Source organism: Pseudophryne corroboree, chromosome 1 (genome assembly GCF_028390025.1).
Source record: "Pseudophryne corroboree isolate aPseCor3 chromosome 1, aPseCor3.hap2, whole genome shotgun sequence".
In the NCBI taxonomy this organism is placed as follows: Eukaryota; Metazoa; Chordata; class Amphibia; order Anura; family Myobatrachidae; genus Pseudophryne; species Pseudophryne corroboree.
This window is the reverse complement of record NC_086444.1, coordinates 721530137-721555134: the sequence shown is the minus strand read 5'-3', so window position 1 is coordinate 721555134 and position 24998 is coordinate 721530137. Positions and strand designations below refer to the sequence as shown.

The 24998-nt window shown below is 47.2% G+C and overlaps 1 pseudogene; it reads right to left on the bottom strand.

Moving 5' to 3' along the window:
- Positions 1-23235: 23235 nt before the first annotated feature.
- LOC134947165 (5S ribosomal RNA) lies at positions 23236-23354 on the bottom strand (annotated as a pseudogene).
- Positions 23355-24998: the final 1644 nt, after the last annotated feature.

Genomic DNA, 24998 nt, shown 5'->3' with positions numbered 1-24998 from the left:
GTATCCCTCCTTTATTAATCATCAATCTGCATCTTGCTCATATCCCTTTTTCTGACGTTCTTCCCATTATTTCTAGGGACACCCCTCATTCATTTCCATATCTACTCTATCTAAGCACTTCTACCTTTTCTCAAACGTTATGTCTATAGATCTTATTTTATTGGCTATTTTTTTTCATTATTTTTTTATCATTTTTATTATATATTTATCCAAACATTTGATTTGTATCTAATTTATTGTTTTTACAGTGTTCCAATTTATTTTAATCCACCTTTCACTGCATAATTGTGCATCCACATTTTTATCAGGTCTACATTCCACATTTTTATAATTTTATCACATTAAACCTAAGCTCTGTCAGGGCGAACACTGTGTCAGGGATAACCTGTGAGAGGGATAAGCCATGTGATGCGGAAGAGTTGTGTGAGGGGGAAGAGCTGCGTGAGGTATAATCTGTGTGAGGGATAAGTTATGTGAAATATGATAAACTGCCTGAAGAGGTTGAGTTCTCAGGGAACTCTTAAAGGTTGCGGGACTAGAGAAAAGTCTAGTGCATGGGAGGGCATTGCACAGAGTGGATGCTCATGAAAAAGTCCTGTAACCATTACTGGGAGTAGGTACTGCGTGTATATAGGAGACGCACATCTTGTGTATAACGGAGGTGCGAGTTGGGAGATATTGTAAGATAACAGAAGAGATGTATAGGTGTAGGTGTATAGGTGTATGTATAGGTGTAGGTGTAGGTTTGTTAATAGAATTATGTGTCAGTAGAAGATTTTCTCTTTGATGCATTGGTTGAATTAGAAGAGCTTTCCTTGGCATTACAGAGGCTACCTATTACAAATCAATTGTCCTTGAGAGCACTCTTCAATATATCAACAAATAGTTCTTGATGGAGAGTTTAAGGGAGTTGTTTTACATAAAGGGAGAATGACAGCCATCAACTCTACTCATTTTTTCAACTGTCTCTCCAATAAATGGAACTCATTCTGCCTACCTTGAATTAGGTGCATTCCAACATGATGAAGGCAAAAAAAAAAAAAAAAAAAAAAACACCTGAAAATTATGGAAATACTTGATAAGTCAAAATTACTAAAGTAAACATGTGTTTTGGAAGCAATTCAAACAAACACTTTTGTGCCCTCTTCATACTTTTAGAAGTCCAGGGAGTAGTAGTGGATTTCGAGAGTATGTCAGCGACTTAACAAATCAGGATTTTGGTACTTACCGATAAATCCCTTACTCCGATTCCACAGGGGCCACTGGAGTGCAGATACAATGGTGGATATAGTAGGAAGTAACTGGGAGCTGGCACTTTGAATTTATAACCATGTGACTAGCTCCTCCCCTACTATGTCCCCCTCCAAGCCAGTCTCGTTAAAAATGTGCCAGAGGAGAGCTGGAAAAGACCAACGTTAAAGTAGAGGAGGTTCACTAAGCCCTTTAAAACAGGATAACACCAAGGAAACCTGGAAACATAGTGAAAGGGTAATATGAACTAAACGAGCAGTTACACAGTGACCTGCAAACAGAGAAGTGAAGTAGGAGGAAATAGCGCTGGGTGGGCGTCCAGTGGCGTCTGTGGAATCGGAGAAAGGGATTTATCGGTAAGTACCAAAATCCTGATTTCTCCTTTATCCACTGGAGTGCAGATACAATGGGGACGTCCCAGAGCTCCCAAGACGGGAAGGAGAGCGCTGAGAGTCCTGCAAAACCACCCGGCCAAACTGTGACACAGAGGCCGCAAAAGTGTCAAACCTGTAAAACATGACAAGCGTATGACTGCCCGACCAAGTGGCATTGCGACATAAAGTAGTCACGGAAACCTCACGGGCGGCCGTCCACGAAGGTCCCACAGAGCGCGTAGAGTGCGCCGAAATGGAAGATGGCGGCTCTCGAGCTACCGCCAAATTAAGCCTGTCTCATGGTCAGACGTATCCAACGGACTAACATCTGCTGGGACCCCAGCCACCCAGGACAGGAGCATCATACAGAACAAAGAAGAAATCAGACTTTCATATAGCCGAAGTCCTCTGTACAGAGGGTCGGAGCGCCCTGACAACATCCAGAGATCACGAATCCGGTGAATACGCCGAGAGGGCCGAAAACACAAGTGGCTGATTTATGTGAAAAGTGGACACCACCCCTGGAAGAGACGACAGCTGAGTATGAAGCTCAGCCGTATCCACATGGAATATCAGGTAAGGAGGCCGACAAGAGGGAAAGAGAGAGAGAGAGAGACCCAAGCTTCGACACCCATCTGGACAAAACCAGAGCCAGGAGAAGGACCACCTTCCAGGTGAGATAATACATCTCCACCAACTCCAGAAATTTAAATAACAGAGACTGCAGAAAAGTGAGAACCTGTTTGAGGTCCCATGGTGCCGTTGGAGGGTGAAAGGGAGGCTGCATTTAGAGAACTCCCTGCAAGAAAGTCCGAACTTCCGGAATCCAGGCTGATTTCCTTTGGAAGAAAACCTAAAGAGCAGAGACCTGAAACTCAGGTAAACCTAGTCGAAGCTCAGCCGAGAAAACCACCTGGAGAAAACAAAGAAGGCGGCTAAATGAAAAACTGAAAGGAAAAACCCTTGTCATTCACACCAGGCTACAAAAAGTTTCCAAAAGTGGCAATAGTAAGACGAGGTAACTAACTTCCGAATTCGGAGCATAGTAGATATAACCAAACGAGGAAACTCCTTCCTTCTTAGAAAGTCTCGTTAACAGCCACACAGTCAAACGAAACCTGTGTAAGGCTGAACAAAGAAAAGGACCCTGTTGAAGTAGATCGTCCCGCAAATGCAGGAGCCAAGGTTCCTCTACTGACAACAGGTGCAGGGTGGAGTTCCAAGTCCTGCACGGCCAATCTGGAGTCACTGGGAGGACTAGCGCGCATTCTCCCCTTATGCATTGCAGAAATTGAGGTAGTAACAGGAAAGGAGGAAAGATAAATGAACCAGAAGTTTCAAGGAGCCGTGAGGGCATCCACGGCTACTGCCGCCAGGGCTCTCGTCCGAGAGTAGGAAAGGGGCAGTTGAAGAGTCAGTCGGAACGCCATGAGGTCGATCCGAGGTCTCCCCCAACAGCGGACCAGCTGACGAAACTCCGGGGATTGTCCACTCACCCGGGTGCCCGATCTGGCGGCTTGACCACCCCTGGAATGAAGAATGTTTTCCTCTGCTCAGAGGAGGACATTGGTGACCTCTCTTGGCTGAAGAGAGAGGAACTGGTCATGAGGAAGGAAAAATCCTCTGATGGACCATGTTGAGAATCATCCCTAAGCACAGAAACTGTACGAGGGACATAAATGAGACCCGTGCCGAATCAGAAGATCCTGGATCATCCGGACATTCTGAAGCAACCGATCTGCAGAGTGGGTCTCCAGCGGCAGATTGTCCAGCTAGGGAACAAACGTCACTCCCTGCCTATGAAGTAGGGCCATCCTGACTGCCATGACCTTCATGAACACTCTGGGAGCGGAAGAGAGACTGAACGGAAAGGTCTGAAAGTGTAAATGAGTATCCTGTATCGCGAATCGGAGAAAAGCCCGATGAGGAAGCCCAATGAGAACCAGTAAGCAGGCATCCTTGATGTCTAAGGACGCCTAAACCCGTTTTGCTCCAAACTAGCAATAACAGACTGAAGGGATTCCTCAAAAATGGAGTGAGATCCTTTAAGTTCAGAATAGGCCTGGCCGAGCCATCTGGCTTCGGTACGGGAAAAACAAAGGCCTGAGAAATAGCCCCGTTTCCGATGATGTGTGGAAACAGGGATCAGCACCCTTGCGGATAGAAGCATCTGGAACACCGCCTGCAGGACGACTCTCCTGTCGTCAGAAACCGGCAAACCCGTGGTGAAGAAACACTGAGTCGGTTGGACTCTAAAATCGAGTATTTAACCGCAAGTGATGAGAAACCTAACCCAAGCATACCGAGGCCTCCCTGAAAATCCGCTGACAAGCGCCCACCCTGGGATCCCCCAGGTGGGAGGAAGGCCCGTCATGCGGCGGGTGTGGTGGAGGACCTACTTCAGACTGGGCCGAGGTTGTTGAACCTCTGCCTCGGCCTCTTACTTTGAGATCCCCTGGTAACGGAGGTACTGCCCCTGGCATGGCCTTGAAACCTGGAAGGGGCACAAAAGGATCTAAAGGAAGGACCGGTATAGGTCCGTCATGGAGCTGGAGCAGCAGTGGAAAGAAAAGTGGACTTACCCCCAATGGCCTGAGAAATCCAGGCAGTAAGATACTTCCCGACCAGGCCCCTAAAAGGCAATGCCCTTGCTGCCCACTAGGATTCAGTATCCGCCTGCCACCGTCGCAGCTCTAGAGGTCTTCTGGTTAAGATAGCCAAAGCGCTCAATAGCTCTTCCATGAGCAAATCTCAATTTAAAAATAAGAATCGGTCTCAAGCTGATATTACACACCACTTTAACAAGAACGATAAACCTGCAACCCCCGGCTCCAACCCACCCTCGCCCCGCCCACTTGCTGACTTCTGTTGGACCGGGATGAAGCTCCGGCCACCAAAAAGGACATCTCCGACTTTAAGGCTCTTCTCGTATCTCTTAACACCTCGCTCACCACTGAACTCCACAAAGTGGCGGGTGAACTGAAACAAGATCTTTCTGCTTTGGACAAGCGCACCACAGCGCTGGAATCCGCCTCCTCCCAATACTCTTCCTTCCAATCTGACACGTACAAAGACTTGGAATACCTCAGCCGCGAACTTGAATTTCTGAAAGAGAAAAACGAGGACTTGGAAAATAGGGAAATATACAACTTCCTCGTCAGGAATATCCCAGAATCTGTGTTACCAGCTAACCTCCTCTCATACCTCACCCGCTTCTTCACCTTTCTAGTACCATATCTGTCCCCTCCGGATTTGGGCACTGAATGTGCGCACCGCGCCCTACGTCCCAAAACTAAGGATTCTGAATCTCCTCGAGATGTAGTTCTTCATTTCTTCTCCTTTCGCATCAAAGAGCAAATTTTGACGGTCAGCCGCAACTCCCCCCCGATACTCTTTGAAGGTACAAAACTTCAGATATTCCAAGACTTAGCTCCCATTACTATAGCTAAATGCAGAGACCTTCATGGGATTACACTAACTCTTTGAGAACATGGCTATAAATATCGATGGGGTTTTCCTTTTCGCCTTCTGATGGACATCAATGGTCATCAGCACGTTATTCGCACCCCTGATGAAGGTAGAGTACTACTCCAGCAGCTGGACCTTCGGCCTGCTTCCTATTCCACTGCAATGACTGATGATGCCCTCACCTGATTGGACTTGGCAACATCTCTATTAATGTATCCCTACCCTCCTTCAGTTGATGGCCTTCTGGAGGCCACATTAATATCCCCCTTTACTACGGTTCCTTAGCATTGCTGTTTCATAGGAACTTTGAGTTATTATAATGTATGTTTACTTGTTGTATTTGCAGTTTATTGTTTTCATAGACTATTATATCTGTACTTACTGTTTGATGTTGTAACCTTGGGCTCGAGATGCGTTTTCTCATTTTTTTCAGCCCGCTTTCTCCCCCTCCACCAGTCCACGCCCCCCTCTCTACCTTTAGGGAATCCCCATACAGTCGTCTTGTACACTTTTTCCTTAGTGCCCCCTACTGGGGTTTGATTGACCTTTTCTCGCTCCCTACTCAGGGCACCCCCCCTCCCCCTTTTGCCTGGGTGCTCTAACTGTGTGGCCGATCTCCTCTTCGGGAAGTCTATACCCACATTTTGTTTTATATTACTACTTTAATCTCCTTCTTTCTTTTTCCCTCCTCTCTTTTTTTTCCCACTCCTCTTCTTTCCATACGTCAACTCCACCCCCACCCCCCCCCCCCCCACACTATGTTGCTCTGTGTTTTGACGCTAAACGTAAGGGGTCTCAATACTCCTCAAAAACGCCCCATACTGTTCTCATATGCACTAATTCTGCTGACATCCTTTTTTTACAGGAGACTCACCTTAAACAAGAAGACCATCCCTTGTTGTCATCCAAACTGTTCCCGACTGTTTTTTATTCAAATAATCAGTCAAAACGCTGTGGAGTGGCGATCTTGATACGTGACTCAGTTCCCTTTGTACTGACAGACTCTCTTCGAGATGATAGCGGACGTTTTCTCATCCTGAAAAGCCAGCTTGGAGGAAATTATATTACACTACCCTCTGTATATGACCCAAATACGGGTCAATCTGCGTTTTTGCGCAGTTTTTTTCTAGAACTTCACAATTTTCACCAAGGTAAGGTTATACTGGGAGGTGACTTTAATTCTATCATCTCCCACACTTTAGATCGCTGAAGTATTACTCATCTTCCCTCTAGCCCTGCTAGCTCTAGGACCTTGGGGAGGCGAATGGCCGAGGCGGGCTTGTTCGACACTTGGAGAGTTCTTTATCCCTCGGCCAGAGATTATACTTATTATTCCCGTCCTCACGACTCTTATTCGAGAATTGATATGCTCCTTTGCTGTGCGTCTTTGACGGCTTCCCTTATTGACTCGACCATTCACCCTGTCCCCTGGTCTGACTACTCTGCCGTAGCGATTCACATAGATCTCTTGTCCCCTCACATGGGTGGGCATTTTGGAGGCTTAACGAAACTCTCCTAAAACTCCCAGACTTCCGGACTAGTATGTCCACTAAACTATCTGAATTCTTTGAGACTAATACTACACCCGAGATATCTTTGTGCACGATATGGGAAGCTAATAAAGCGATGATCAGGGGTGAAATTATTCGCTATGCCTCTCACCGTAAGAAAACCCAACTGACCACCGTGTCTGCCCTTTCAGCCCGAATCCAGCAGTTGGAAACCGACCATAAACGCACTCACTCTTCCACGGTATTGAAACAGCTAGATAAAGCGAGAGGTGAGCTACATAACATTTTAGCTGAAAAGACATTATGTTGGGTATGTCAGAAATTTTATGACAAAGGCAACAAAGCCGACACACTCTTGGCAAATAAACTGAGGGCTAAACGTGCGGCACAAGCTATAGTTTTATCCTTCAAAGAAACTAACACACTTTCCTATGATCCCAATACTATCAACCAAACATTTAAGGAGTACTACGAAAATTTATTTAACCTCCCCTTGCCCTTAGATTCCCCTGCGTTCTCACAACAATGTAGGGATTATCTCACCTCTTGTGCTCTTCCATCTATTAGTCCTCACACGCAACTCGGTCTTAGTCGGGATATTTCCGAGAAGGAAATCACACAAACCCTTAAATCTCAGAAACCATCCAAAGCCCCCGGCCCGGTTTTCCTATGAAATCCTTTGCAACCCTCTTAGTTCCCCGTCTGACCAAATTGTTCAACTCAATACTAGATGGATCCTATTTTTGCCCTGAATCCACACAATCTAAGATTATCGTCATTCCTAAACCGGACAAAGATCACACTTTATGCTCTAACTATAGGCCCATTTCCCTCCTGAATACCGACCTTAAACCATTTGCCAAAATCCTAGCCAACAGACTTAACACAGTATTACCAACCCTAATAGACCCAGATCAAGTGGGCTTCGTCTCTCATCGCCAAGGACTAGACAATACACATAGAACCATCGATCTGATCCAACATATTAATCGGTTGAAACTAGTGGGAGCGGGTTGGGTTCCTCGGAAACCGAACCCCCCCCCGAACTTCACCCATTTTACACGGGTCCGAGGCATACTCGGATTCTCCCGTATGGCTCGGTTAATCCGAGTGCGCCCGAACGTCATCATCCCGCTGTCGGATTCTCGCGAGATTCGGATTCTATATAAGCAGCCGCGCGTCGCCGCTCGTGCATTGGAAATGTTAAGGAGAGGACGTGGCTGGCGTCCTCTCCGTTTATTAATAATATTTGTGCTTATTGCTTAATTGTGGGGGCTGGGGAGCAGCTGTATTATATAGGAGGAGTACAGTGCAGAGTTTTGCTGGCAGTGACCACCAGTATACGTTGTCTGCCTGAAAAACACTCCATATCTGTGCTCAGTGTGCTGCATATATCTGTGCTCACACTGCTTAATTGTGGGGACTGGGGAGCAGCTGTATTATATAGGAGGAGTACAGTGCAGAGTTTTGCTGACAGTGACCACCAGTATTATAAGTTGTCTGCCTGAAAAACGCTCCATATCTGTGCTCAGTGTGCTGCATATATCTGTGCTCACACTGCTTTATTGTGGGCACTGGGGACCACCAGTATATTATATAGGAGGAGTACAGTGCAGAGTTTTGCTGACCAGTGACCACCAGTATATATAGCAGTACGGTACGGTAGGCCACTGCTCTACCTACCTCTGTGTCGTCAAGTATACTATCCATCCATACCTGTGGTGCATTTCAGTTGTGCGCAGTATATATAGTAGTAGGCCATTGCTATTGATACTGTCATATAATTCCACACATTAAAAAATGGAGAACAAAAATGTGGAGGTTAAGATCAAGGAGGAGGAAAGATCAAGATCCCCTTCCACCTCGTGCTGAAGTTGCTGCCACTAGTCATGGCCGAGACGATGAAATGCCATCAACGTCGTCTGCCAAGGCCGATGCCCAATGTCATAGTAGAGAGCATGTAAAATCCAAAAAACAAAAGTTCAGTAAAATTACCCAAAAATCAAAATTGAAAGCGTCTGAGGAGAAGCGTAAACTTGCCAATATGCCACTTACTACACGGAGTGGCAAGGAAAGGCTGAGGCCCTGGCCTATGTTCATGGCTAGTGGTTCAGCTTCACATGAGGATGGAAGCACTCATCCTCTTGCTAGAAAAATGAAAAGACTTAAGCTGGCAAAAGCACAGCAAAGAACTGTGCATTCTTCTAAATCACAAATCCGCAAGGAGAGTCCAATTGTGTCGGTTGCGATGCCTGACCTTCCCAACACTGGACGGGAAGAGCTTGCGCCTTCCACCATTTGCACGCCCCCTGCAAGTGCTGGAAGGAGCACCCGCAGTCCAGTTCCTGATAGTCAAATTGAAGATGTCACTGTTGAAGTACACCAGGATGAGGATATGGGTGTTGCTGGCGCTGGGGAGGAAATTGACAAGGAGGATTCTGATGGTGAGGTGGTTTGTTTAAGTCAGGCACCCGGGGAGACACCTGTTGTCCGTGGGACAAATATGGCCATTGACATGCCTGGTCAAAATACAAAAAAGATCACCTCTTCGGTGTGGAATTATTTCAACACAAATGCGGACAACAGGTATCAAGCCGTGTGTTGCCTTTGTCAAGCTGTAATAAGTAGGGGTAAGGACGTTAACCACCTAGGAACATCCTCCCTTATACGTCACCTGGTCCGCATTCATCAGAAGTCAGTGACAAGTTCAAAAACTTTGGATGACAGCGGAAGCAGTCCACTGACCACTAAATCCCTTCCTCTTGTAACCAAGCTCCTGCAAACCACACCACCAACTCCCTGAGTGTCAATTTCCACCTTACACAGGAAAGCCAATAGTCCTGCAGGCCATGTCACTGGCAAGTCTGACGAGTCCTCTCCTGCCTGGGATTCCTCCGATGCATCCTTGAGTGTAACGCCTCCTGCTGCTGGCGCTGCTGTTGTTGCTGCTGGGAGTCGATCGTCATCCCAGAGGGGAAGTCGGAAGACCACTTGTACTACTTCCAGTAAGCAATTGACTGTCCAACAGTACTTTGCGAGGAAGATGAAATATCACAGCAGTCATCCTGCTGCAAAGCGGATAACTCAGGCCTTGGCAGCCTGGGCGGTGAGAAACGTGTTTCTGTTATCCACCGTAAATTCACAGGCAACTACAGACTTGATTGAGGTACTGTGTCCCCGGTACCAAATACCATCTAGGTTCCATTTCTCTAGGCAGCCGATACCGAAAATGTACACAGACCTCAGAAAAAGAGTCACCAGTGTCCTAAAAAATGCAGTTGTACCCAATGTCCACTTAACCACGGACATGTGGACAAGTGGAGCAGGGCAGACTCAGGACTATATGACTGTGACAGCCCACTGGATAGATGTATTGCCTCCCGCAGCAAGAACAGCAGCGGCGGCACCAGTAGCAACATTTCGCAAACGCCAACTCGTTCCTAGGCAGGCTACACTTTGTATCACCACTTTCCAGAAGAGGCACACAGCTGACAACCTCTTATGGAAACTGAGGAACATCATCGCAGAATGGCTTACCCCAAATGGACTCTCCTGGGGATTTGTGACATCGGACAACGCCAGCAATATTGTGCGTGCATTACATCTGGGCAAATTCCAGCACGTCCCATGTTTTGCACATACATTGAATTTGGTGGTGCAGAATTATTTAAAAAACGACAGGGGCGTGCAAGAGATGCTGTCGGTGGCCCGAAGAATTGCGGGCCACTTTCGGCATTCAGCCACCGCGTGCCGAAGACTGGAGCACCACCAAACAGTCCTGAACCTGCCCTGCCATCATCTGAAGCAAGAGGTGGTAACGAGGTGGAATTCAACCCTCTATATGCTTCAGAGGATGGAGGAGCAGCAAAAGGCCATTCAAGCCTATACATCTGCCCACGATATAGGCAAAGGAGGGGGAATGCACCTGACTCAAGCGCAGTGGAGAATGAATTCAGCGTTGTGCAAGGTCCTGCAACCCTTTGAACTTGCCACACGTGAAGTCAGTTCAGACACTGCCAGCCTGAGTCAGGTCATTCCCCTCATCAGGCTTTTGCAGAAGAAGCTGGAGACATTGAAGGAGGAGCTAAAACAGAGCGATTCCGCTAGGCATGTGGGACTTGTGGATGGAGCCCTTAATTCGCTTAACCAGGATTCACGGGTGGTCAATCTGTTGAAATCAGAGCACTACATTTCGGCCACCGTGCTCGATCCTAGATTTAAAACTTACGTTGTATCTCTCTTTCCAGCAGACACAAGTCTGCAGAGGTTCAAAGACCTGCTGGTGAGAAAATTGTCAAGTCAAGCGGAACGTGACCCGTCAACAGCTCCTCCTTCACATTCTCCCGCAACTGGGGGTGCGAGAAAAAGGCTAAGAATTCCGAGCCCACCCGCTGGCGGTGATGCAGAGCAGTCTGGAGCGAGTGCTGACATCTGGTCCGGTGTGAAGGACCTGCCAACGATTACTGACATGTCGTCTACTGTCACTGCATATGATTCTCTCACCATTGAAAGAATGGTGGAGGATTATATGAGTGACCGCATCCAAGTAGGCACGTCAGACAGTCCGTACGTATACTGGCAGGAAAAAGAGGCAATTTGGAGGCCCTTGCACAAACTGGCTGTATTTTACCTAAGTTGCCCACCCACCAGTGTGTACTCCGAAAGAGTGTTTAGTGCAGCCGCTCACCTTGTCAGCAATCGGCGTACAACTTTACTTCCAGAAAATGTGGAGAAGATGATGTTCATCAAAATGAATTGTAATCAATTCCTCCGTGGAGACATTCACCAGCAATTGCCTCCAGAAAGTACACAGGGACCTGAGATGGTGGATTCCAGTGGGAACGAATTAATAATCTGTGAGGAGGGGGATGTACACAGTGAAAGGGGTGAGGAATCGGAGGATGATGATGAGGTGGACATCTTGCCTCTGTAGAGCCAGTTTGTGCAAGGAGAGATTGATTTCTTCTTTTTTGGTGGGGACCCAAACCAACCAGTCATTTCAGTCACAGTCGTGTGGCAGACCCTGTCGCTGAAATGATGGGTTCGTTAAAGTGTGCATGTCCTGTTTATACAACATAAGGGTGGGTGGGAGGGCCCAAGGACAATTCCATCTTGCACCTCTTTTTTCTTTCATTTTTCTTTGCATCATGTGCTGTTTGGGGGCAATTTTTTTGAAGTGCCATCCTGCCTGACACTGCAGTGCCACTCCTAGATGGGCCATGGGTTTGTGTCGGCCCCTTGTGTCGCTTAGCTTAGTCACACTGCGACCTTTGTGCGCCTCTTTTTTTTTCTTTGCATCATGTGCTGTTTGGGGACAATTTTTTGGAAGTGCCATCCTGCCTGACACTGCAGTGCCACTCCTAGATGGGCCAAGTGTTTGTGTCGGCCACTTGTGTCGCTTAGCTTAGTCACACAGCGACCTTGGTGCGCCTCTTTTTTTCTTTGCATCATGTGCTGTTTGGGGACAATTTTTTTGAAGTGCCATCCTGCCTGACACTGCAGTGCCACTCCTAGATGGGCCAGGTGTTTGTGTCGGCCACTTGTGTCGCTTAGCTTAGTCACACAGCGACCTTGGTGCACCTCTTTTTTTCTTTGCATCATGTGCTGTTTGGGGACAATTTTTTTGAAGTGCCATCCTGCCTGACACTGCAGTGCCACTCCTAGATGGGCCAGGTGTTTATGTCGGCCACTTGTGTCGCTTAGCTTAGTCACACAGTGACCTTGGTGCGCCTCTTTTTTTCTTTGCATCATGTGCTATTTGGGGACAATTTTTTTGAAGTGCCATCCTGCCTGACACTGCAGTGCCACTCCTAGATGGGCCAGGTGTTTGTGTCGGCCACTTGTGTCGCTTAGCTTAGCCATCCAGCGACCTTGGTGCACCTCTTTTTTTTCTTTGCATCATGTGCTGTTTGGGGACTATTTTTTTGAAGTGCCATCCTGTCTGACACTGCAGTGCCACTCCTAGATGGGCCAGGTGTTTGTGTCTGCCACTTGTGTCGCTTAGCTTAGCCATCCAGCGACCTCGGTGCAAATTTTAGGACTAAAAATAATATTGTAAGGTATGAGGTGTTCAGAATAGACTGAAAATGAGTGGAAATTATGGTTATTGAGGTTAATAATACTATGGGATCAAAATGACCCCCAAATTCTATGATTTAAGCTGTTTTTGAGGGTTTTTTGTAAAAAAACACCCGAATCCAAAACACACCCGAATCCGACAAAAAATTTTCAGGGAGGTTTTGCCAAAACGCGTCCGAATCCGAAACACGGCCGCGGAACCGAATCCAAAACCAAAACACAAAACCCGAAAAATTTCCGGTGCACATCACTAGATGAAACTACCTTCGGTGATCCTGGCGATGGATGCCGAAAAGGCTTTCGACCGAGTCTCCTGCCCATTTCTGTTCCACACCCTTGAAGTTTTCGGCCTCGGTGGCCGTTTCCTTCATGCCATCCAGACTCTCTATCACAACCCATCTTCGATGGTCACGTCCAATGGTGTCTGCTTTGCTCACTTTAAATTGAGTAATGGTACTAGGCAGGGATGCCCCCTCTCACCTTTGCTCTTTGCGCTCTGTATTGAGCCATTAGCTGCTCGAATTAGAGCCAACAATACCATCTCCAGAATCTCCTTGGGTGGCCAACAATACAAAATATCGCTATTTGCTGACGACGTTTTATTTACTTTGACTGACCCCACTGTGTCTCTCCCCTCCATGCTACACGACTTAGGCACATCCGGTTCCCTATCGGGTTACAAAATCAACGAGGGGAAATCCGAGGTGCTGTCACTTCACATCCGACACCAAACACGAATAAAATTAGAAAATGCTTATAATTTTCAATGGCGACCCACGCAGATCCGCTATCTAGGTATTTATGTCACCAAACAGTACTCCCACTTATACCGAGCCAATTATACCCCCCTCCTCAATCGGCTCCAACATGACATGTCATCCTGGAAATCATTATACATATCATGGATTTGCAGGCTCAGGGGTATATGCAATTGCGGTCGAATTGGCGCAAATGTCGAAAAATAGGGCATTTTCGACAAAAAAACCTGTCGAATTGGATTTGACAATGCAATACAGAACTTTTCGTCAAAAAACCTGTGTCACAACTGAGGTCCTGAGCTGACGGGAGGCAGCCTCAGTTGTAGGGGCTGAGATGTACCGGAACCTGGGAGGTTGTATCAGACCCCTGGACATGTAAGTAACATGAATAATAACTGCCCGAAGGCGTGACCACGACAACTTGGATAAAAGTCAATGATGTTTATTATGACAACTCCGCAACACAGCAGCAGTAAAAGAAAACGTAAAAGTCAGCAAAGAATAAATACAGTTCCTGGGTACTACAGGATGGCAGGAGCCACAGGGCACTGGTAGTGTGAGATAGTTCTTATAATCTTCTAGATGGAAAGTCTTTACCAGGCCCGACTGTAGCAATGGAGATAACCCAGGATTGTGCCAGCTGGTGTTCCAGGAAAAGCTGGGTTGCTGAAGATAAAACGGCTGCTGTGGATACTGGCTGGAACCAGACTGTTGTTAGCACGGAGTGGATACTGGCTGGAACCAGTTAAATAATAAATGAACTTGGGAGCGATGAAATATGAACTGAAATGTAGAACTTGAGAGCGGAGAAATAATAATACCGGTGGAGAGTGGTAAAGTGTAGAAAGGACACCGGCCCTTTAAGAGAAGCTGTACTCTGCTGGAAGCTGAGCTGGAAGCAGGTAATGTTGTAGCTGGAAACAGATGAATCCACAATGGATTGGAGAGTCAGGCTACACCGCAGGTGGAATGCTGGTGCGGGTCTCTATGGTGGAAGTCTTGAGACAGGAGCTGGAACCTGGAAGACAATCACAGGAGAGAGACAAACAGGAACTAGGTTTGACAACCAAAGCACTGACGCCTTCCTTGCTCAGGCACAGTGTATTTATACCTGCAGCAAGGAAGGGATTGGCTAGGCAATTATGCAGATTATCAATACTGAGAACAGATTGGTGGAAATGATCAGCTGACAGAATCCAAGATGGCTGCGCCCATGCAGACACTTGGAGGGAAGTTTGGTTTGTAATCCATGTGGTAATGAAAACAGTAATGGCGGCGCCGGCCACCGGAGACAGGAGGCGCCAGGCTGACAGATGCACATCCAACCACGCGGACACAGCGGAGGCCGCGGCTGACGTAATCGCCACTCAGACACTCTGCATGCAGAAGAGCAGGGACGGCGGCGGAGGCCGCGGGAGACGCCATGCCAGGTGTAATATGGCGTTTACTGTGACAGCGTCCCAGAGTGACAGGAGAGGATACAGGAATGTACACATCAGGATAACAGATGGGATCCGGTCCTGGAGCGCTGAGCCAGCCTTAGGAGGCATCTGATGGGTAAGAAATGGCGTCCAGATACCCGGATCGTGACAGCACCCCCCCCTTTAGGAGTGGCCCCAGGACACTTCTTTGGCTTTTGAGGAAACTTGGAATGGAATCTCCGGACCAAGGCAGGAGCATGGACATCAGAAGCATTGGTCCATGAACGTTCCTCAGGACCATAACCCTTCCAGTCAATAAGATATTGTAGTTGACCGTAACGGTGACGTGAGTCCAGGATCTTGGCCACTTCATACTCAACGCCTCGTTGAGTTTGGACTTTCGGAGTTGGAGGAAGTGAGGAATGAAACCGATTCAAGATCAGCGGTTTCAACAGGGAAACATGGAATGTCCTGGGTATTTTTAAGAAGGGAGGCAACTGGAGTCTGTAAGCAACAGGATTGATGACTTGTTCAATCTTGAAAGGACCGATATAGCGAGGTGCAAACTTCATACTGGGAACTCTTAACCTCAAATTCTTCGTGGATAACCATACCCGATCACCCACCTTGAGAGCAGGAACTGCTCGACGCTTCTTATCCGCAAACTTCTTGTACCTGAACGATGCCTTGAGCAGAGCTGATCGTACGCTCTTCCAGATATTGGCAAACTGATGCAAGGTGATATCCACTGCGGGAACAGAAGTTGCTGGAAGCGGTTGGAACTCAGGGACTTTAGGGTGGAATCCAAAGTTAGTGAAGAATGGTGTTGAAGCAGATGAAGAATGATACTGGTTGTTATGACAGAACTCGGCCCAGGGAAGTAATTGAACTCAGTCATCTTGAGAGGAGGACACATAGATGCGGAGGAAGGCCTCCAAGTCCTGATTCACCCTCTCGGTTTGACCATTGGTCTGAGGATGGTAAGCCGTGGAAAACTTTAGCTTGACTTGGAGGACTTGACATAAACTTCGCCAGAATTTGGCTGTGAATTGAACTCCTCGATCTGAGATAATTTCTTCAGGAAGACCGTGGAGTCGGAAGATCTCTTGTATGAATACTTGAGCCAACTTGGAAGCTGACGGAAGACCGGTGAGAGGAATGAAGTGTGCCATCTTGGTGAACCGGTCAACTACCACCCAGATGGTATTGAACTTGTTGCACATGGGTAAATCTGTAATAAAATCCATCGACAAATGGGTCCAAGGTCGACGGGGAACAGATAGTGGAACCAGTTGCCCCGCAGGCGACTGGCGGGATACCTTATGTTGAGCACACTTTGGGCAAGATGCAATAAACTCCAAGACGTCCTTTTTCAGAGTTGGCCACCAATAGGACCTAGAGATAAACTCCAGGGTTTTTTGGATACCTGTATGTCCGGCAAAACGGGAAGCATGGGCCCAATGCATGAGCTTCTTCCTTAGCATCGGTTCCACAAAACTTTTCCCTGATGGGGGCGTAGAGTCCATCCCTACCGTGGAGAATGCCAACGGATTTATAATAGGATGCTTGTCTGAAGACTCTGACTCATTTTCTTGCTCCCATGAGCGGGAAAGGGCATCGGCCTTGCGATTCTGAGAGCCCGGACAGAACTGGAGTTTAAAGTCGAACCTGGAAAAGAAAAGTGCCCATCTGGCCTGACGAGGGTTGAGACATTGTGCGCCTTTCAGATATAAAAGGTTCTTGTGGTCTGTAAGTATGGTGATTGAATGAGAAGCTCCCTCCAACAGATACCTCCACTCTTCTAGAGCGAGCTTGATGGCTAGCAACTCCTGGTCGCCAATGGCATAGTTGCGCTCAGCTGGGGAGAACTTCCGGGAGAAGAAACTGCAAGGGTGTAAATGGCCATCTTTAGCCCTCTGAGATAACACCGCTCCTACTCCAACGGAGGAGGCATCCACCTCTAAGATGAAAGGAGAGTCGATGTCAGGCTGTTTCAGAACAGGCGCAGAGATGAACCTTTGTTTTAAAAGATGAAATGCTTGCATGGCTTCTTCAGACCACTTGGACGGGTTAGCACCCTTCTTAGTGAAAGCAGTAATAGGCGCCACAATGGTGGAAAAGTCTCGTATAAACTTTCGGTAATAGTTGGCGAACCCTAAGAACCTCTGGACCCCTTTGAGGGTTAAGGGTACTGGCCAATTTTGGATTGCTTGTAGTTTCTCAGGATCCATCTCTAGTCCGGAACCGGACACAATGTACCCTAGAAACGGAATGGACTTGACTTCAAAGACGCATTTTTCTAATTTGCAATAGAGATGATTGACACGGAGACGGGACAGAACCTCTTTAACCCAAAAACGATGTTCCTCTAAATCGTTGGCAAAAATGAGGATATCGTCTAGATAGACCACGACATGACGGTATAGAATGTCTCTGAAGATCTCATTGACAAAATGCTGGAAGACAGCTGGAGCATTGCTCAATCCGAAGGGCATGACGGGGTACTCATAATGTCCGTCACGGGTGTTAAAGGCGGTCTTCCACTCGTCACCCTCACGGATCCGGATGAGATTGTATGCACCTCTCAAGTCCAGCTTTGTAAAGATGGTAGCTCCGCTAACTCTGTCAAAGAGCTCAGTAATCAGGGGTAAAGGATAACGGTTCTTGATGGTAATGTCGTTCAAACCTCTGTAGTCGATGCACGGCCGCAGACCACCATCTTTCTTTTTTACAAAAAAGAAGCCTGCGCCGGCTGGAGAAGAAGAAGGTCGAATGAACCCCTTTGCTAGGTTCTCTTTAATATATTCCTCCATAGAATGCGTCTCAGGCAGAGACAACGGATAAGTTCGGCCTCGAGGTGGAACCTTCCCTGGAACGAGATCAATCGGGCAGTCCCATTCTCTATGAGGAGGAAGGATATCAGCAGAAGCTTTACTGAACACATCCGTGAAATCTTGATATGGAGGAGGTGGAACATCAGACGACCTGGGGGAGGAAGAACAGACAGGCAATACTTTAAACAAACATGTCTCAGCACAGGAGGAACCCCATGCCAGGATTTGCGTAGTCGTCCAATCAATTGTAGGATTGTGAAGACGGAGCCATGGAAGGCCCAGGACCACAGGATGTGTGGCTCTTGGAATCACTAAAAAAGAAATAAGTTCGGAATGAAGAACTCCCACTCTCAGACGAACTGGTAGAGTCCTTAAAGAAATAACTGCATCAAAAATTTTGCTGCCATCCACGGCAGTTAAAGAAATGGACGAAGGAAGTCTCTCGGTGGGTAGGGACCACCGTTTAACATAGGCTTCGGTAATAAAGTTCCCAGCTGCTCCGGAATCAAGGAGGGCAATGACGTTCCGATAACGTTGAGCAACTTGAAGCGAGACTGGGAGATTACAATCTTGAGGAGATGGAGAGGAGATCATTACTCCTAGCCGGCCCTCTCCTTGGCGAGCTAGGATTTGGAGTTTCCCGGACGTTTGGGACAGGCATTAATAGTGTGAGACGGAGCTGCACAATAGAGACAGAGAGACTCGGGGAGACGTCTTCGGCGCTCAGCAGGAGTTAAACGGGAACGGCCAAGTTGCATGGGCTCATCTTTAGATGGTGACAGTTGACGAGGAGGAGGAGCAGAAGATTTTGGAGCAGATGATCTTCCACGCTCAGTTGCTCTCTCTCTGAAACGTAAATCAACTTTCGTGCAGAGTGAGATTAGCTCATCTAACTTAGAAGGTAAGTCTCTGGTAGCTAACTCATCTTTAATACGCTCAGATAAGCCATGCCAGAATGCAGCATACAGGGCCTCGTCGTTCCATGCCAGTTCGGATGCCAGGATCTGGAACTGTATCAGATATTGTCCTACAGTACGTGACCCCTGGCGTAAACGGAGAATCTCGGATGAAGCTGAGGTTACCCGGCCTGGCTCGTCGAAGATGCGCCTGAATGTTGACACGAAGGCAGTGTAGGAAGATAGCAGGGTGTCGGACCTCTCCCATAACGGTGATGCCCAATCAAGGGCTGAGCCACTGAGAAGAGAAATAATGTAGGCAATTTTTGTACGGTCACTGGGAAAATTGCCAGGTTGTAGCTCAAACTGAATCTCACACTGGTTGAGAAATCCCCTGCAGAATCTTGGAGATCCGTCAAATTTTGCTGGCGTTGGAAGATGAAGACGTGGAGCAGAAATGGGTAAGGTGGGTGGGGTTATAGCTGGAGTCACTGTGGTTGACGCACCAGACGCGCCTGATCCACGGAGAGTTGTCTGAATCCCATCCAGCCGAGTAGAGATCCTGGAGACAGCGGATGATGTGGCCCTGTGCAGCCTCCTGATGTTCTAGTCGGGCTGCCAGTTCTTGCATCGGCCTGGCCGCTTGATCCTGGTCTCCGGCTGGATTCATTAGGTCAGTGCTTACTGTCACAACTGAGGGCCTGAGCTGACGGGAGGCAGCCTCAGTTGTAGGGGCTGAGATGTACCGGAACCTGGGAGGTTGTATCAGACCCCTGGACATGTAAGTAAGTAACATGAATAATAACTGCCCGAAGGCGTAACTTGGATAAAAGTCAATGATGTTTATTATGACAACTCCGCAACACAGCAGCAGTAAAAGAAAACGTAAAAGTCAGCAAAGAATAAATACAGTTCCTGGGTACTACAGGATGGCAGGAGCCACAGGGCACTGGTAGTGTGAGATAGTTCTTATAATCTTCTAGATGGAAAGTCCTTACCAGGCCCGACTGTAGCAATGGAGATAACCCAGGATTGTGCCAGCTGGTGTTCCAGGAAAAGCTGGGTTGCTGAAGATAAAACGGCTGCTGTGGATACTGGCTGGAACCAGACTGTTGTTAGCACGGAGTGGATACTGGCTGGAACCAGTTAAATAATAAATGAACTTGGGAGCGATGAAATATGAACTGAAATGTAGAACTTGAGAGCGGAGAAATAATAATACCGGTGGAGAGTGGTAAAGTGTAGAAAGGACACCGGCCCTTTAAGAGAAGCTGTACTCTGCTGGAAGCTGAGCTGGAAGCAGGTAATGTTGTAGCTGGAAACAGATGAATCCACAATGGATTGTAGAGTCAGGCTACACCGCAGGTGGAATGCTGGTGCGGGTCTCTATGGTGGAAGTCTTGAGACAGGAGCTGGAACCTGGAAGACAATCACAGGAGAGAGACAAACAGGAACTAGGTTTGACAACCAAAGCACTGACGCCTTCCTTGCTCAGGCACAGTGTATTTATACCTGCAGCAAGGAAGGGATTGGCTAGGCAATTATGCAGATTATCAATACTGAGAACAGATTGGTGGAAATGATCAGCTGACAGAATCCAAGATGGCTGCGCCCATGCAGACACTTGGAGGGAAGTTTGGTTTGTAATCCATGTGGTAATGAAAACAGTAATGGCGGCGCCGGCCACCGGAGACAGGAGGTGCCAGGCTGACAGATGCACATCCAACCACGCGGACACAGCGGAGGCCGCGGCTGACGTAATCGCCATTCAGACACTCTGCATGCAGAAGAGCAGGGACGGCGGCGGAGGCCGCGGGAGACGCCATGCCAGGTGTAATATGGCGTTTACTGTGACAGCGTCCCAGAGTGACAGGAGAGGATACAGGAATGTACACATCAGGATAACAGATGGGATCCGGTCCTGGAGCGCTGAGCCAGCCTTAGGAGGCATCTGATGGGTAAGAAATGGCGTCCAGATACCCGGATCGTGACAACCTGCCGTTTCAGATTCGACTTTTTGCAATTCGACATTTTTCAAATTCAACAAGTCTGCAATGATTTATGTAAGCCACTGTGGTGGCGTTGTCCGACTGTACTTGAAGAGGACGGTTCTGAATCAAAATGCTGGGCTAGGTTCAACGCATTGAAGACCGCCCGCAATTCCAGAATGTTGATCGAGAGGAGAGATTCCTCCTTGGTCTACCGACCCTGCAAGGAGTGCTGCTCCAGCACCGCGCCCCAACCTCTTAGACTGGCATCTGTCGTCAACAGGACCCAGTTGGATATCCAGAAGGGACGGCCTCTGCACAATTGTCAGTCCTGGAGCCACCAGAGCAGCGACAGACGGACCTCCGGAGCCAAAGAGATCATTTGAGACCTGATCCGGTGAGGCAGGCCGTCCCACTTGGCTAGAATCAGCTTCTGGAGGGGGCGAGAATGGAATTGAGCATACTCCACCATGTCGAATGCTGATACCATGAGGCCCAGCACCTGCATTGCCGAATGTATCGACACTTGCGGACGAGAAAGGAAGCAACGAATCCTGTCCTGAAGTTTCAGGACTTTCTCCTGAGACAAGAAACACCTCTGGTTGTGAGTGTCCAACAGCGCTCCCAGATGCACCATGCTCTGAGCAGGGACCAGGGAGGATTTCTTCCAGTTGATGAGCCACCCGTGGGCTTGTAGAAACTGGACCGTCATATCCAGATGACGCAGGAGAAGATCTGGGGAATTTGCCAGGATTAACAAGTCATCCGGATACGGCAGTATCCTGTCCCCTTGACGGCGGAGTACCACCGTCATCACCGCCATAACTTTGGTGAAGACTCGCGGAGCCGTTGTTAAACCAAAAGGTAACGCCCAAACCTGGTAATGGAGGTTGCCAATAGCGAACCTCAGGTATTGTTGATGTGACACTGCTATAGGAATATGCAGGTAAGCATCCTGTATGTCAAGGGAGACCATGTAGTCCCCAGGTTCCAAGGCCAGAACTATAGAGCGAAGGGTTTCCATACGGAACTTGGAAACCTTCACAAACTTGTTCAGTGCCTTGAGGTTGAGAATTGGCCAGAAGGACCCATTCGGTTTCGGGACTAGAAACAGCGGAGAATAGTACCCCCGGCCCCTCTGTGCAAGAGGCACCTGCACTACGACTCCTGTATCCAGGAGCATCTGTACCACCAAATGCAGAGTGTTTGCCTTTGTCTGGTCCGACGGGACGTCTGTCTGGCAAAATCGATGAGGGGTTCGGTTTTTGAAGGCTATGGCGTAACCTCGAGTGACGACTTCCCGCACCCAGGCATCTGAAGTGGTCTTCAACCATTCCTGGGTATACCCTAGAAGCCGGCCCCCCACCCTGGGATCCCACAGGGGGAGGCCCGCCCCGTCATGCGGCAGGCTTATCGGTCTTGGCTGCTGGTTGACGGGCAGCCCAGGATCTTTTGGGCTTCGGCTTACCAGGTTTGGAAGTGCGGGCCTGCTTATGGTACGCCTGACCTTTTGCTTTACCTGAAGGACGAAAGGGGCGAAAGGACGTGCCTTTGGCCTTCGACACAGAAGGAGCTGTATTAGGCAGACAGGCAGTTTTGGCAGTAGCCAAGTCAGCCACTATCTTATTTAAGTCCTCCCCAAACAGAATATCCCCCTTGAAAGGGAGTACCTCCAGGGTTTTTCTAGAGTCCAGATCCACAGACCAGGATCTCAGCCACAATATCCGGCGAGCCAGGACTGACGTATTAGAGGCCTTGGCTGCTAGGATACCGGCATCAGAAGCCGCCTCTTTAATATAGCGAGAAGCTGTGACAATATATGACAAGCATTGTCTAGCATGGTCAGAGGAGATTTCAGCTTCTAACTCCAAGGCCCATGCTTCAATAGCTTCTGCCGCCCATGTAGCTGCAATAGTGGGCCTTTGTGCAGCACCCGTGAGGGTGTAAATCGCTTTTAGACAACCCTCGACACGTTTATCCGTAGGCTCTTTTAGAGACGTGACGGTAGTGACACATGTGATATATTTGGGGGAATACCGCACCGGTGTGTAATAGGTATCAAATATAAATGTAATAACCAAAATAAAAAGATAGAAAGAAAACCCTGTTTTCTAATCTTTATTTGGTGGTGCACCCTGAGTCAATATAACAGCTTGAGACAACAAAAAGGAGAAAAAAGAGACTCTTTTGTGGGCGCACTCTTAACTTAAACTAATGTATGAAATATCAAAGTAGATATAAAATGTACTTTTATTAATAACACAAAGATAAAAAAGTCAGTGGTTAATGAAGATTATAATGAACAAAGTGGCAATAAATTGCTAATACTAAATAGATCACAAGAGAAACTGAAATACAATTAGTAACAATCAAACGCCAATATTAGCATAATACTATTTCCGGCTGCCGAAGTCCAGTCACAGTGTCATGAAGAGTTAACACAGGATAAATTGAAAACAATTAAGACACCAGAAAAAATTATAAGCCCTGCGTTAGCATGTGAGTGTGACACCTGACAGGGATTAGAGTGTATATAGGCAAACAAGCCTGATATAACCGGCTGTCATGAAAGAAAAGAACAAAGAACAGTTGGAAAAAAGATAGCAGAGTGAATCTGCTGTCAGTGTTAGACTCTGAGCGTGATGAGCCGGTCTGCACTCTACTAAACTGGGTCTTCCTCAAGAGTCGCCCACTTGAGTACTGACCCAGCCCAACACTGATTAGCTTCCAAGATCGGACGGTTTTGGGCGTTACCAGTGTGGTATGATAGTAGAGAGAAAGGATAAACGATAGTTGGATGCTCTGGAATCACTGATGAGAGTTCATGAATTTTAAAGCATAAGCAGAAAGGACAACGGAGATGAGATGGATCTGCTGCCAACGTTAGACAGGGATAATCCCTGAATCAATGGCGAGAGTCCACGAAAGATAGATACAGATTGAAAAGAGTAAAGGAGGCTAATAGCCAATTTGATAAGTCAATAAAGTATCAAATATCGTTGATAGTAACAGTTGTCAATTACTTCCGAATGTTGTAACGTACTTTTAATTAGCTGGTTAAATAAATATGGAGTGCCACATATGAAAGTATAACAGGTGTCTGGAATAAAGGATATGAGCCCAAAAGGGGAAAATAACAGTGTAACAAATGCAACAGATGATAACTGTAAGCCTATGATATTATGCACTTTAAGGTTTCCCCAACACTGATACTCCTGTATGGGATGGGAGTATCAAAAAGTATCTAAAATGAAGATGAGCCAGGAAAAATATTAACAATGTAGCAGATACTCTTGTATGGGATGGGAGTATCTATAAGTATCTAAAATGAAGATATGAGCCAGGAAAAAAATAACAATGTAGCAGATGTACAGAGAGAATCTATGAGGCTATGGGTCGGTATAAACAATACAAATAAACATCTGCAAATATAGATATAGTCAGATTGAAAAAAATGACTCCAAAATTGATACTCAAAACCTCCAAGCACGACACGTACTGATAATAAGGTACTGATTATCACATGAGTATATGGGAGAATGGATAGGCCAGTCTACGCAAATGATAATTAAATAATTCTATCATAAAGAATGAATTTGAGAGGCAAAAAAATAAAAAAATATACTGATATTACCAGTGACGAAATGTCAAATGAAATGTCCTAAATCCTATAGCATGGTGTCCCCGTCAATAGGAGAATTCAACGTGGAAGCCGTTCTGGAAAGCACAGGGTGCAAATGGAGAGGGACGTCCCGTGTTGCAGTCGGTCTGTGGCAGCGAGTGTCAGAAGGAAAGTCTCTGTCATTCAAAAGTGGATGATGCTGCCGGACTGGATAATGGGCTGAGAAAGTCCAACCGCAGGAAATTAGTGGACGTTCCGTTGTGCAGAAAGGCTCAATCGTTCAGGCAATGGGGGACGCTTCTGGTCTCAGATGCCGCAGGGCAGCGTCAGGTGTATGAAGACAAGCGGCACTTCGGACAGCCGGAAAGAGAGAACGTAGGAAGACGCGTTTCACCCGTATGCCGGGCTTGATCACTTCCTGTCACGGGCTGGGTCCTGCAGGTAATTTATACGGTCCACGCTGATTCCTATCCAATCAATGGGCGGTGTGTTTTTCCGCAGCTGAGGTCATTTAGCCGATGCAGCCTGAACAGGCTGTATATTAGATCTAAAGGAAGTTGGACTCCGCAGGGAGACCCGTGGATGAGGTCACATAAAAAAGGGGGAAGAATAAAAAAAGAGAAAACAAAATGGTTTAAGACACAGCCACAATTTGAAAAATGAGTTTTGAATGATTAACAATATCTAGACGTTGCTAATAGAGGAGGATATGTATAGTATATTAAAGACCCATATATAGAAATGGGAAAGGATAAAAAAAAAAAAAAAAAAATATATATATATAATAAATAGACACA